This window comes from Calliopsis andreniformis, chromosome 1 (genome assembly GCF_051401765.1).
Source record: "Calliopsis andreniformis isolate RMS-2024a chromosome 1, iyCalAndr_principal, whole genome shotgun sequence".
NCBI classification, from domain to species: domain Eukaryota; kingdom Metazoa; phylum Arthropoda; class Insecta; order Hymenoptera; family Andrenidae; genus Calliopsis; species Calliopsis andreniformis.
The window spans coordinates 5600881-5615696 of NC_135062.1; the positions used below are offsets into that span (position 1 = coordinate 5600881).

A 14816-nucleotide genomic window follows, 5' to 3' on the forward strand; every position below is an offset into this window, starting at 1 on the left:
TTATGACAAATAGAGAACAAATTATCGCAATATTTTAATTCTCTACAATACTAAACTTGTGGAATATTAAATATTTATAAAATGATAAATATAAAACTTTTTCTTTAACAATGATTCTCAAATATTTTTCAAGTATGGTGTTATTAATAACATTTGTAGCCAAATATGCACGTTTTTACTAAACGATGCTATGATAAATGACTCTTTTAAAAACTGTTTGATCTAGATATTTAACGAAATACCTAACGTAGACACTTGAAATAAGAATACTCCAATTTGTGATACACTTAAAAAATTAGTTTCGTTTTGAGCGATTCTAAAATTACCTGTACGAACTTCAAAACAATTATATTAAGTCTAAACGAATTTATTTCTAAACAATTAAATTCAAGTTATTTAACTGTTCTAAATTAATTTTAAAGCGTGTATAATTATTACAAACAAATATACTCTTCAAGTTAAGCAGAATAAAAATTACAATATTTTATAAATGTGACATTCTCTGAATGCTGAAACAAATGTGAAAAATATAAAGAATCCTATTTAATAATTAACGTTTCAGTACAATGTTATTTACTTACAACTAGGTATTGAATATGTGTAAAATACAGTAATGTAATTTACTAGGGCTGCACAAGTGGTTCGAATTATTTAATTATACGGGTAATCCGAACATTGTAATATTCTAAATAATAACGGAATAATGTGGGTAGTTAAAACCATCCAGATAATTCGGATAATAAAAAAAACACGGAGTGCTACGACATTGATTTAAATGTATTATACTTTTATGATAAGATAAGCCTACAGTTAATATAATGCAATATAAATAGTATATAACAACTAATTACATCATTAATGTATCTAACGTAACTAATATTATATAATTAATACACAATATTGTATATCCAAATATATAAAAATATTAAAACATTACTAAGCCACTTGTGAAATGTATACGGCCTTTTACTCACGTGACTAATATACATATATAATTTTCTCCTTTCTATATTTCAAACATCTGAAAAAAATATTTTTCTCAAAATAGGAATAGAGGTAGATCGTAAATTTATGAATGATTATAAGTCTAGAACTCTGCAGCTTACTTTGTTAAATAAGATCTACACAGTTACATCTTTGCTTAAAAATGTAACTATGTAAATCGAACCGATATTCAGACTTTTTGGCAAAAAATTTGGATATTCGAAATCCAAATTGCGAATAAATAGCACGACGTTATTATCCAGATGATCTTAGTCTTAGTACCTACTTCTGTATTGACAATATTCAACTACAGTTTTGGTGTATCAATTAAACATCGGTTAATAGAGCCAGACGAGATTCTTTCGCAATTGCATCGGCAGAACATTTAGGCAAGAATTTCAATTAGCCGAGGAAACGATCGAACTAAGACAATTACGAGGGTACAGGGTCGCGTTTCCGGGTTTTAACGAATGAACTGCAGATTAATTAAACTCGGTTTTCTCGTTTTCATTTCTATAAAGGTTGAGTAAACGCAGCGCATCGTGACCGCATTAACGATAATTGAGCCATCCCCCTGTTATTTAATTACGATCGTTAAGCAGAACGATAATCGGACCTCATATGTGGCATTTTCGCCTTAAAAAGAACTGCGTTGTCTCCGACTCATGCCGCTTGTAAATCAACCGTTCCCAACGGTGATAAGAAGGGATCAGTTGGAATGCCAATGTGCGATTAATTAAGCTGTTAATTAACTGACAACTGCCGGATAATGTTTCATCGGACGTTGAAGTATCACGATGTCGTCACGTTTCTCTTTTTAATGTGTCAGCCTCGGTGTAGTACATGACATTTCAACGACAATATTGTTGATAAATGTTGTTCGATAATGGGTAAACCTTTCTGTAAAAGCAATATTGCATAGGGCGATGGTGCGTATTTATGTACCTATGGAAATAAGGATTTCTTCTGTAGATGGATTTAGTTTGTAATTGTAGTAAAATTACTTTTACGAGAGATATCGAAAAAACTTTAAATAGAAGTATTTATTTCTACATATCTGTGAAAAGATAAATTTTGAAAACTAGTTAGTTTTTGGCTGTATTTATATCGATCAGAAGACGCAAGAACATGAATATGTTTACTGAAAAGTAGATGTCGCGTATGTGCTTATGAAGTAAAACTAAGATAATTCTATTTACATCTAGGGTGTTACGTAGCATCACTTGTGTCATTCATTAAAAACATATTATATATATCTTATAATTTAATTCTAAATTTTTACGCAATTTTTTAATTCTTTTGTAATTTATAAAATAATCTGACAAGATATCACTTCTCAAGTACTGTGTACACATAAAAAATGCAAAGAACATTGTCTGTTCAGTGCGTGATAAACTCTCATAGAATATAAAAATTACATGCAGTAAACAATTATAGCACCCAACTGTGTAAAATTCAAAGAGGACTTTTCAATGTAGTTTTTCGCGTAGGTCGACATTTTCATGGATCTTTCATGCGATACTGTCACGATAGGTAGGTCGAAAAGGTAAAGGAGTATCCTTTCCTCTTGGAAAGGAATAATGGAAACTCTTTTTGTTTTACGCGGCATTCAGAAAGCTATCACCGTGTTTCGTGTATTCCCCAGGGAATGGCGGACGAAATATCAAAGGTTTTCGCGGATCATTTTTCATTCTCATAATCGGTCGTCTCATCTCGAGCAGCTCGTGACACTGCACTAGCTGACAGTGACGAATCGACAGTTGGTTGAGTCAACTCTTGAGACACTGCCCGCTACGTCCTATGTCTCTCTGTCCCACGCGTTTCGTGACTAATGAAAACGTGGTCTGCTTTCGAATACTTGTTAGCTTCGAACCTTCGACTTGTCTCCTATTCGCCATAGCGTGAGAAATTTTCGATGACTATCGATAGTTGGTCAAGAGGAGGCGATTGTGATGTTTATTAAGAGGTTATATTTGCTTATAGGTGAACGACAAATTCAGGGACTCTTTTAGAAGAAGGTGTAGCAGGAATTAGACCAAGAGTTTTGTTACTGAAAAATGTAGGTATTTGTGGGTCAGATTTTCCAAAATTTATATTTAAGGATAATGAAAATTAACAGAAATGTCGCTATCGAGAAAGAGTATGAGTTCTTAGACCGGTGAAAACTCTCCATTTGAAACGATTTATCCAAAGTCAAAGAATCGAATGAATTTTAGAAATAAATTAAAGAAATAGAAGCCTCTGACGATTTCAATTATTTTATAGACTTTTAAATTATTAGGTAGATCTTTTATAAGCAACCAATAATTTAATAATGAGATTTTTTGTCATATTATTTTATTAAATAAACAGTCTTGTAATTGAGTACCAGATCTATAAACAGTTAATTCTTTTACTGAAATCTTTAAATTAATTACATTTTTTCTGTATAAACAAATATCACAGCTCTTGTTATTAATATAATTAATTTCTTTATGTATATTTTTAAATAATGAATAGTTGAAATTGTAATCGATATTAATATATCCCATATTTACTGCAATAATAATATAACTCAAAAATTATAATTTTTCAAGAAATGAGAATTTCATTTCATTTAAAAACCGCTTTTATGTCCTAATAATTTAGAAGCAATTACTTTTTTAATTATGTCGTTACTGCAGGAAATGAGCGAAATATATGTATATGTATTTATGTAAAGATAGGTAATATTTAATAATTAATAATAACAAGAATTCCTTTGGTAGATAAACGTATACCTTTGTATACCACTAATAATTAAAACACTTCAAAGTTAAAATATTTTATTTTACGCATTCACACTTTCAGAAGCCTAAAATAATGCATTTATTTTACTTGAGCAACGATTAACATGAATTTACTCTGTGTAAATCGCACGACTGTCGGCGGTGTTACCTTTCTCTTACTCAGTTAAATATTTCAGTCGTATCTATCATAGTATTTTCTTTATCTTTTGCTGAACAGTCTGCGAAATGTTGGGGAATTTTAAGCAAAGATATTAACACCTATGTCAGTCATGAAATTTAGCGAGACCAGATGCGCGTTACAACAGCTCGAACGCTTACGTAAATAACGAACGTGTTCAGCCAGTGCTAGTTTTATCATTCAACGTCATATCTTGTGCCGATAAAAGCAAGAATGTCACATGGATCCATTATTCATCACTCCCTCAAAGGTATTACATTGCATAATGTCTTTATACGATTATTTCTTTACACGAATAATCATCATTTATTTCTACTCAATTTTTATCAAAATAATAATTGTTAGAAATATGCTTATAAGTCTTAAAATGGGTTTTACTAATTCTGTTAATTGTTAACTGTTTATTTGTATCAACTGACAAATTCTGTTTTATTTTAAACTGTTATTTCAGCATATAATTTATTTTCTATATTTTACTCAATTTTTGGAAAATTTTGATTCTCGTGAACAATATGGCTTAATTAGCGTGATAACTGTAATCTGGACAAGAAATACCTACCTTCTTTTATCACTGTCCATTGATTCAGTCGTTGACTTTGCATTATGCGGTAAGCATTTGCGGCAGCATTTGTGGAGATTTTAATTGCAACCGTGGGTGCAACTTTCTTCGCGAACACGGCCTGTCGATCAGAGGCCAACGTACACTGGACAAGCTTCGTAATTATGGAAGAATTAATGTAATTACAACTGGTCGCATTATCGGCCAATTGCATTCGATGATTATGCCGTGCGCTTAAATGGCGACTCGGGAAGTATCGTTCGAAACAAAAACTCTGGCCCTTCACCTGCCTCATAAACGAACCGACTCACTTTCGCGTGTAGTACTGGTTTTGCACCTTGAGCATTAAAAAATACAGTGCGCCTGAGAAATCAGGAAAGTTGGAATTATAAATTTGAATCTCGACGTATTCTGTACACGTGCACGTAAATGACGTTTCTGTTAACGTGATACTGTGATAGTAAGAAGCTCAGATTTATAAGAATTAGGGCTACAGTTTAGCTTCATCCTTTGTGTTTAATTAACTTGAAAAATAAAGCTGGAATTGTATTAATAATTAATTGAGTTGTCTCAATACGTATTGTGGAAAGCTTAGAAATGCTAATTATTTTAAAGTGGAAGAAGTTCGATTGAAACTGTTGTTACAGACTACATCATCTAATAACTTTGACCATTATCAGTATTACGTGATTAATTCAGATGTTTGTTGTCTTGTTTTATCCAATAATAGTGCAGTATTTTTTCGCTATAAGTACTTAAGTTCATACTTATAATGAACTTATAACATATAAGAAAATCCGAGTGAAAGTAAGACCTATTTGCTTTGATAAATATTGTATATTACTTATAAATAAGGGTTTTTAAATTATCATAGCCAATCTTGGGTTTATTCTCGGAATGATTATATACAATTGTGATTAATAAGTTGATTAATGTACCTACAAAAAGGACTGTATGCATACATGACATACATGTATGAGATATTAATCATGATTCATTTTAATTGCACAATAATATAAGCGACATCAGAGTTATAAAATGGATACCGAAGGCTTTATTTCTCACAATTGGTACAAATATACCTGTACATTCACATTATAATAGATTCCATAGTTGAAAAGTTCAACTACCTATGGAATGATTTAAAATAAGGGAAATGTATGTTAATACGGTATTTTTTCATTATAAACTCATTACTTAATTCAGAATATTCCGAAACTATTTAGAGCTCGGTATGCATTACCATTCATATCTTTGGTAAGACTGCCCTGAGCTACTAATAGGTATGAGTTGGCCTTAAGAATGTGTCTCTCACTATAAACTCATCAATGAACTGCCACTCTATAGCGAGAAGATACTGTAGCTGTTATCGCGATAAAAAAATTAATAAGATTAAGTTCATGTAAGCATGTTTAGGGACAATATAATTTCATGATTGATCGAGTTGTAAATGCATTGAGGGAATTAAATTGTATTCACTTCTTTGGACTACAGGATTTTAAAACAACAGAATATTCCAGGAGTGCTTAAATTTTATTTAACGAAATGAAAACGGTGGGTTATGCTGTACACTGCTGTACTATTTCGAGTTATGTTAATATCTTAAAGTGGGACGAAAAATATTTCACTGAGTACATGTAAGCACTAAAATGACGGTGCAATTTCTATCCAGCTATGAATCAAAGGGTCAAAGAAAATAAATTTTCAGTCTTTTAATATTGTAAAATACATATTAAGCCGTCTAGAAATCATTTCGAACAAAACAAATGAAGTAAATATTACTTTACACAAGAATATCTTCTCCTAAGAAATCTTTTCATTACTCTCATTATTTTCATGGCCCACAGCGTAATAGTAGATACGACAAATAATTAAAACGTTCAAGCAACATAACTCGCCCTATAGTACACTACACGTCGCAGGTACCATTAAAAGCAAATCCTTCAGCCTAGCCTCGCTTAAAATTCGTGTCAACATTCTCCTCGCAAAGCGAAGCTAAAAGTAAAAGTAGCCATCCATAAACAGCAACCGCTGCAACTCGGCTCACCATCAAGCGTTCCTTGCGTTTCCATACACGAGCCTTCTGCGCTTCCCCGTCGACGCTTGCGCAGAGTACCGAAACCAGAAAAAAGTGATAGATGGAAAAAAAGCGGGAACTTGAATCTCAATGGAATCTTTCTTCGCTGAGTCGTATCCAATATAGACGTTCCATCGGTAGAGGAAGAGGCGACCGCGCCTTCGCGGAGCAGATTTTCGAGTGATCGTCGCGCCGCAAGGTGGAATGCACCTGCTACGCGCGAACGATCTTGGTTCAAAGGTTAAGTAGAAAATGTCGTAGGCAGGCATGCAAGGGGGGTGGGGCGGTGGCAGGGGGATGTGGAGGGTTGGAAGGATTGGAGGCTGAGGCTACCGCAGCAGAAGCTAAGCGCATATTAAAGAGGCTCGTAAAATTATAAGCATTCCTAAGAATCTGGTAATACGTCGACGCGTTGCCCGCGACACGGCTTTTCAATGCTGTGTTGCCTGGCCTCGAGGCGCTTGCACGAACGTGTGTGGGTGTAATTTATATTAACGGATACGCTAGGCCGACGGCGGCGCTTTGAAGATCCGTAATACCCCGCTGTCGCGGAAAACGTGGTGAGAATACTCTCATCATTTGAAAGGACTAGCGAGACGCGGGTAGGAGCCGTCGCGGCGGAGAGACGCTAGCTCTTGTCCGACCGACGGTACAGCTCCGACGCGGTGTATCGCGAATGCAACTATTCGCCCATTAGAATTGAATTGAATGAGCTTTTCCTCGAGGGCCAGTTTCCAGCGAGTCGAGAGCGCCCGTCGTCTGACTGCCTCTCACTTTGCTTTTTTCTGATCCTGTCTGGCTGGGTCCTCTCTATACTGTCGTTGTTGCTTGATTTTTCGAGATCTTGAACGAGGGTTGCTGTACTGTACACTGTTGTTCCGTCTAGTGGGGTCAATAGGTGATATCTCAGATAAATGTTCCAATAAACGACCTTGTCCTGGTACTTGGACACTGTCGTTAATTTTATTCAACCTTAACCTTCAATTTTAGTGTAATTAAAAATAAAAAATAGTATCATAAAGTATATATTCGGTTACTGGGATGTCATAATTCAAATATCGGGGTATGCATTTTTAGGGTGTTCATTTACTGAAACATTTGACATCTTAAACGTTTGAGTTTTGGGATGTTTACCTTAACATCACCTAACACGAAACATAGCTGCGCGTAATATTTCATGGAATAAATGTTGATATTTATCCGTAATGAATTAATAGCCAAATATATCTATGAAAACGTACTATGTTCGGACTGCACTTTCTTTCTTTCTTTGCTTTGAAAAATTTATCGTAGCCTCGGTTGCTATTTTATTGACGACTCTGAGAATTTAATTTACAATTTATCAATTAATTTAGTATTTCCGAAAAAAGTACTAAAATAATTAGAACTGCTGATTACTGATTAAGTCAATAAAATGTTTTTTTCTTTTTATTTAGAGATCCAAATATAGTGATAAATGAGTTTGCTAATATATAGTACTATTAAACCCCTAGCGACGACCTCCATATGCCATATGGATTCCCATGTTTTCTTGCATCATTTTCAAATACATATAACATGCATCATACTACCAACCAATTTAAGAAAGTTCTTTTAAATAATTCTTCATTGATTGTAGAATATTTATGGATCATTGAATTTGGAAAATACAAGCTTTCTATTGGTGTAATTTTCATTTCAGTTTACACATTGCTTTTCTAGGCAAAAATGTGCCAACGTTTAGGGGTTATAGATACCGGTGATGCTTTTTAGTAATGACAAAGAGTCCACAGAATACTAGTGGAATTGGAAATTGAAGTGTCCTATTTGTAGAAGAATCCACAGTAGTTGATGTATCTGTTACGATACAATGTTCTACTCTGTTTTCAAATCTAGCAAGGCATAAAAAGGCCACAGATCGATGCAGCAGCAGCAGTGAATATTTGGGACCATAAATTTGCAGTAGGTACACATGTAACATATGAATTTCGTTATCGCTAAAAATATTTCGCGTTGTGGGATTTTCAAATATTTCAGTAAATTTTGATAGTCATCTACAATTCACGATTTAGAGATTATGTATGTAAATATAAGACTGTGAATATTTATGCATGTATGATATGATATTATAAGACAGCGTATAAAATACATATATGCAAAACGCATACAGGTTGTATGCAAAGTGTATGCAAAGTATATAGAAAATATCCAAATATATCTTATATGTATTCATAAAATACTTCCTACAGTTTTATTATTCTATTGTGAAAAATTTAATAATATCTAAATGAAATGGACTTGATATACGTGTTCGAGAATTTGTTGGATTTTAATATTAGATGTAAAAATATTAATGTGTAATATATTTGAAGAATATTTAGTATTAGGTTTCTACATGTTTAGCTCAAAAGACACAAACTATTCATATATTTATCGTTTTTAAAAACGAAACCAATTTTATTGCATTAAAAGCAATATTTCACTGTATCATATTAGTAATAAGAAGAACACTTCCATCATCTAAAGCCAGACTGTACAGAAAGAATTCTTTAGTCTTACCTTGGTATGAAGCCTTCCAAGACGGGAACAGAAAAATCTAAAGTCCCCTACGATCAGAACCGGTGATTCACTTGTCGGCATAGATTTTTCCTCAGTGGCATTGGAAGCGAAACGAGGAAGCTTCTTCAGCGTCAGTGTTCCCCTGTTCGTCCCTGCCTTGCTCTTGGAAAATCTTTCAGTGAACGGATCGCGATTCATGTCCGGGGAAATTAATTGCCGCTCGTCACAGCCGCATTGATGAAGTGCAAGCGACTCGTACCGCTTCCCAGAACCGCGGAAGCCACGCGACGGTTCCTCGAGTAAACTGGTTTATTGTTATTTACGATCACCGACCGGATGCCATTGATCGCCAGAGGCGACTATTGTAGCAGTTGCCTCGTTCGTTTCGTACGCCTTGAACGACTGAGACGGCACAACCTGTCAGCCGGATTCACCATTTCCCGGACGAATTTGCTAAACAGAATTTATACGTTCATTGTGATCGCCTAGTTAAGTTTCTGCTCATCCGTTCGATAGAAACCTGTGCCTAAAGGTATTCGTGTGCCATCCATAGTTTGGTTCTTTTACTAACTTGCTTGTTAGCGAGTAATTCCGAAAATTGTTTTCCATCCTAATTAGATTGTATTTAGATCGATGATTTTTACTGTGCAATTCAAGAAAGTTAAGAATTTTAAAAACGTATGAGAGAATAAAAGTTAGAGATTACTTGCCAGTTTTTCTCGAAATTAAAAAGGTTTCTTCTGATCTGAAATGAATACACTCGAAGGTAGTTGCAATATTTTTTACTTTAATGGAATTTAAAAAACGAAGTTTTGCTGTATAATTAATGATAATCTTCCGTTCGTTTGTTTTTTGAAAGTTTAGCAATACATGCTAATACCGAGCTGTTGTTTTGTGAAATAATTGGGTAGCCGGATACCTCACGAATATCCGTGAGATACCAGGGTAAATGAGATAGTTGAGAATCTCGATTCGGAATCGGAAGCTGATAGTTTTTCAATAATTTTCGGCTAATATTGGCAATAATCGGCAATGAATAGAATGCACTGCAAGTAATTAAGTGTGTTATTGTTTGAATATTTTGCATTATAATTAATCGATTAAATGTAATCATTTGAATGTCTCTTGATAAGAGTGAGAAAAACGCAAATTATCAGTGTTTTTATTACCTTATATCTATAAACATATATGCATGTATAAAGTATACACGAGTCGTAACGTATCAGCAAAACAATTCGATTATTGTATTTCGGTGGTTTTTTTAATCAATATTGTGGTCAGGTGAAAATCCTCAAAAATCTTGAACCTTGAATTAAAATATTCAACTCCCATCAGATACCTCATAATTACCCGGTTATCCGGATAACTCGGGTACCTTTCGAGTATCCGGATAATTTATACTATCCCGGGTACATATCCATAAGTACCTGATACATATCAATAGCTCTAGCTAATACAAATTATTATTAAGAAACATAAGCAACTTAACCTACAATTACATATTTACCTTTTTGCAAAACATAAAGCTGTAATATAATCACAGACCTATATCGTTTCTTCTTCATCGACCGCTGAAGCTTCAATTTCCCATTGAGTCGCGTATGATTACGTATAAGAGACAAAGTGCATTGGAAACTTATTTCCAGCGCTTTGAAGAATAATCCTGAATTTAATAATGTCGCACATTCTATGCTGATATTACCACAGAAGCATAGATTTGCGTGTCAAGATCAAACGGGAAGTTAGAATCAGAAGACCACATTAACCACGTTTAACATCAAACAAGAGCAAGGAACTGGGGAACTGCTCTATCCTTGATAGCAATTCATCACACTGGATGACCCGCTGGATTACATATAGCGAACTGCACCAGAATCGGACTGCAAGCAGCTGTCCTTTTCATTCAACTGCCCAGCTTTGTGGTAGATTTACGAGGAAATTTCTGCTATTAACGTCACCAGTTTACTCTGCGACTATCACAACAGTTGCATTTAATCGCAATATCTACTTGCCTGCACACCATCATTTATTAGTTCGATTCTTTTAACTTGGTATTCCTACGGTGAACTTTTGTCACAGCAGATGTGAGATTGGCAACAAAGATCACTAATCTTTATATTTAAGAGTATTATATGTTTTTATACGAAGGATATTGTGTATTTTTATATTTTTAGTGGAAGATTATCACAACTTACTTTATTAATGTTGGATTAATTGAATACGGTATTCTTGATATCATGTATGTCTCTTTTATTGACACCTGTAGGTGTGATAGACGCTGTAAAGGCAAAACTTCTTCCACAAATTTTGTAGCACTAGGTCTTCCCTACAATTCTTCAAATGAAACTTAAATAATATTTATTCTGAAAGTATCTGTTTACATAAATACCACCTATGTTTCTGAAAAAGACTCAAATATCGCTTGTATTCTGTACTGAAAACGAATCTAGTGACGCAAAGGTTCTTTCAAAAGAATTCGTGTTACTCATACAGTGACAGTCCATATCCTAGAAAAATAGAAATTTAAATACTTTTGCCACATTCATAAAACGAAAAATGTTCTTCCAGCATTTAGTTTCGTGTTATGAAAAACTAAAAATAACTTAATATAATCTGATGGAGTACTGAATCACTTCAAGTCATGAACACTTTAATTTACTCTTCGTACATTTCAAAAAGCATAATCAAATACTATCTATACTTTGTGCTATTCAAAAATCCAAAGTCTTTGGTTAACTACACTGCTCTTGAACCACTCAGCATTCTTTTAAAACGACATGTCTTATATTTAAAAGCTCATATTGCGAAATTTATCATGATATTCTCAACTACTCCTTTAATACCTCCAAGGGAACTTGCATAGCTCCTCTGTTCCTGCAAAAAGAACTCAGCAAAGGAAATTCAGCGCGTGGAATGGCGTCGAAAAGAAATCCTGCGGCGCGGCGTCCAACGAGAAGGTCGCGCGGTAGGGAAAAGTAACACGTTAGACTGATGCGATATAGGCTGATGGCAGGTCGGATAGTCGCGGAATTGTTTGGATGTACAACAATTATCGGTACGACGTCGCCATATCTCACGCTCGCCAAGCCAGATCGCGTTAATTGTGTGGACCGCGCACGCACGTTTCTATAGCGTCCCCGTGTGAACTCGTGTCACAGGCCCGCGAGCAAGGTGTGCTGCAACGTTACATTCCTTGCCGCTGTTCCGTTTTTAGTCTAGGAACGCCATTCTTTGCGACACGCGCTAAAGGGGGCTACGGCTCCGTGCCACTGCGTTCACCGGCCACCTCTGTTTTCTGAGGATCGCATTCCGATCGCCGGTGTTTGCTGGCTTCGCCGATGCCGGAGATTGATTCTTGAACCGATACCTTCTCGATACACAGCCAGCATCCTGTCATCTTGTTTTCTTTCTTTTAGCCTTTTCGTGATTTTTGGAGAACTTTTTAGAGTCTGATATATCTGACTGACCCTTTTATTACTGGCGAGTATTTGATCCTTTTGTGATTTAAACGATCTATCAAATATGTTCCTTTGTGTTTATTTTTTACGATAATTGATATTTTGGAAGACTCTAGGGACTTGTGAAAAGTTAAATTAACTTAGCGTACACTTTTGTTGGAGTATCTAATGCGGTATTAAGTCGTATAGGGGTTTCTTCTGACAGATTGGTGGTATTGTATGGAAATGAGGGAGAGCAGATATCTACTTTCAATCGCTGGATTTTTTAAGTTACGCCGGTCCACGCTCATTTTTAAGAAACTCGTTCTTTACCTTACTTTATCAGGTGTTTAAGGATTACTATCAGCAACAAACATAATCCAGCTTCTAATACAACAGATGGTGTTAAATCAGCTACAATTGTGATCGTCACAAATATTCATTACAAATATTGTAATTAAAACTCTCTCAAGTACTCAGGATACCACAAGAAAAAAAAATTATTAAAAAAATAAAATGCATTTTCTATTTTCATAAAACATAATAATGAAACATATACAAAATAATAATTTTATAGATAAAAGTACTTTTAAATTATTTTCATAGTGTTATAATAATATCTCGATTACGTTATTAACAAAAAATACAGTTTGCTCTCTGAAAATTTATTTCCGATTTTTATTTTTTCGGAAGTTAAACCGCTACAACTTTAATTTCTAATACATACTGAATCTAGATTAGGACGAGACAATTAATTGACATTTAAATTGTCATAAACTAAACATATAAACTATTAAAAATATTTTCACTCTTTCTTCTTCACCTGAAGCAAACCTCCTACATAAATAGATTTAAAAGCATTTAAAAGTTCAATTTTCCAAGCAGATTGCTTGACAAGTGGAAGCAACATTCCTTCGTGACTTCCACTAACCTGTTTCTTAAGTTGCATCCTCACTGCAACAATAACGAAGAATTTTTTGTTAGCTGTCCCACAAATACTAACTTCTACGAACAGTTTGTCTGCATTGAAGGATCATAACCAGAAAATCATGTTTTGTTCTGATATCAGGTTCAGATTATTTCTAGCAACAAATTGTCTACACGCAGGTAGACCCGTCAATTTGTTCCAAGAAAGAAAAAGTCAACAGGACATGCAGGCAACGGTAATTTTTGCTGCTGACAGCAAAAGCGTGAAGATCCTTGACGAAACATTCAGTTTCTTTACTGCCAAGTGGCAGATTTGTCAAAAGGTATGGAATATCAACAAAGATCCTTGCTGTTGCTTCACTGAGGACATAGCTTTAGGCCTCTGTAGCAACTTCCAGAAGTCTATGTAATAAGAGTCCTCGCTGCATTCAGACGAACCCACGCGTCCTCAATATACTTGTATCGGGACTAATGCAATACCGTGCAGCAGAAGTAAAAAACGGGAAGAAGGGAAGAAGAAGAAGAAGAAGAAGAAGAAGAAGAAGAAGAAGAAGGGATTATGGCGAGGTAACGAAGTGCGATGGAGTGGTCTCAAAGCTATGCGGGGAAAAGTTAGGTTGAAGTGGTTGGGTAGCCGCATTGAAACAGATCGTTCAATATTAATCGAATCACGGCCACCGGTGTAAAGGATCGCATTCTCGCGGGTAATCTGGTCGAGCTGCGTAACGAATGATAGGTATTTAAGTGTCGCGCGTGGACCTGGGAGAATTATTTTTGAAAGGGGATCGCGTACAGCGACGCGATCGTTTCTTACGATGCGTCACGATCGTTGGCAATCAATCGACCTACTTCTATCTGGTACGCTCGTCTCGTGCGAGATAATCGTTCGACCTTATTTTCATGCCTCCAATATCGATTGCTTACATCGGGGCGACTGGTTGTTCTTTTTACCTGGTCTAGCTATACAGGGTGATTCATAAATGCATGTCAGTTCTTCAGGGGATGAACCCACTCAACTAAAATAGGTTCAAAACGTCATATGAATATATGACCTATTCCTAACCCAAGTTATGGATAGTTAGAGAAAAGTGGTCGATGCACGATGGTGCTCCACTTTTCTATTTTCCTTCTTACACTAAAAGTACTAATTGATACTTGTTATATTGATTAAAATTTAAAATAACACACTAAGTTTTGATAACTAATAGCTTAATACCATCTTTTAAAAGTTAAAACTTGCAAGATAATTAAAGTCATACGACATACTGCAAGCTTTCATTTTTGTACCAATTTTGTAATCTAACATTTTTTCCGAATTGTATTTTAAATCATAACACAAATATAAAAT

General features: G+C 34.9%; 1 protein-coding gene across 2 annotated transcripts in view; it reads left to right on the forward strand.

The window, feature by feature from the left end:
* Vg (transcription factor vestigial) overlaps positions 1-14816 on the forward strand; it is a 135361-nt gene that overhangs the window by 58685 nt on the left and 61860 nt on the right. The window lies entirely within an intron of this gene.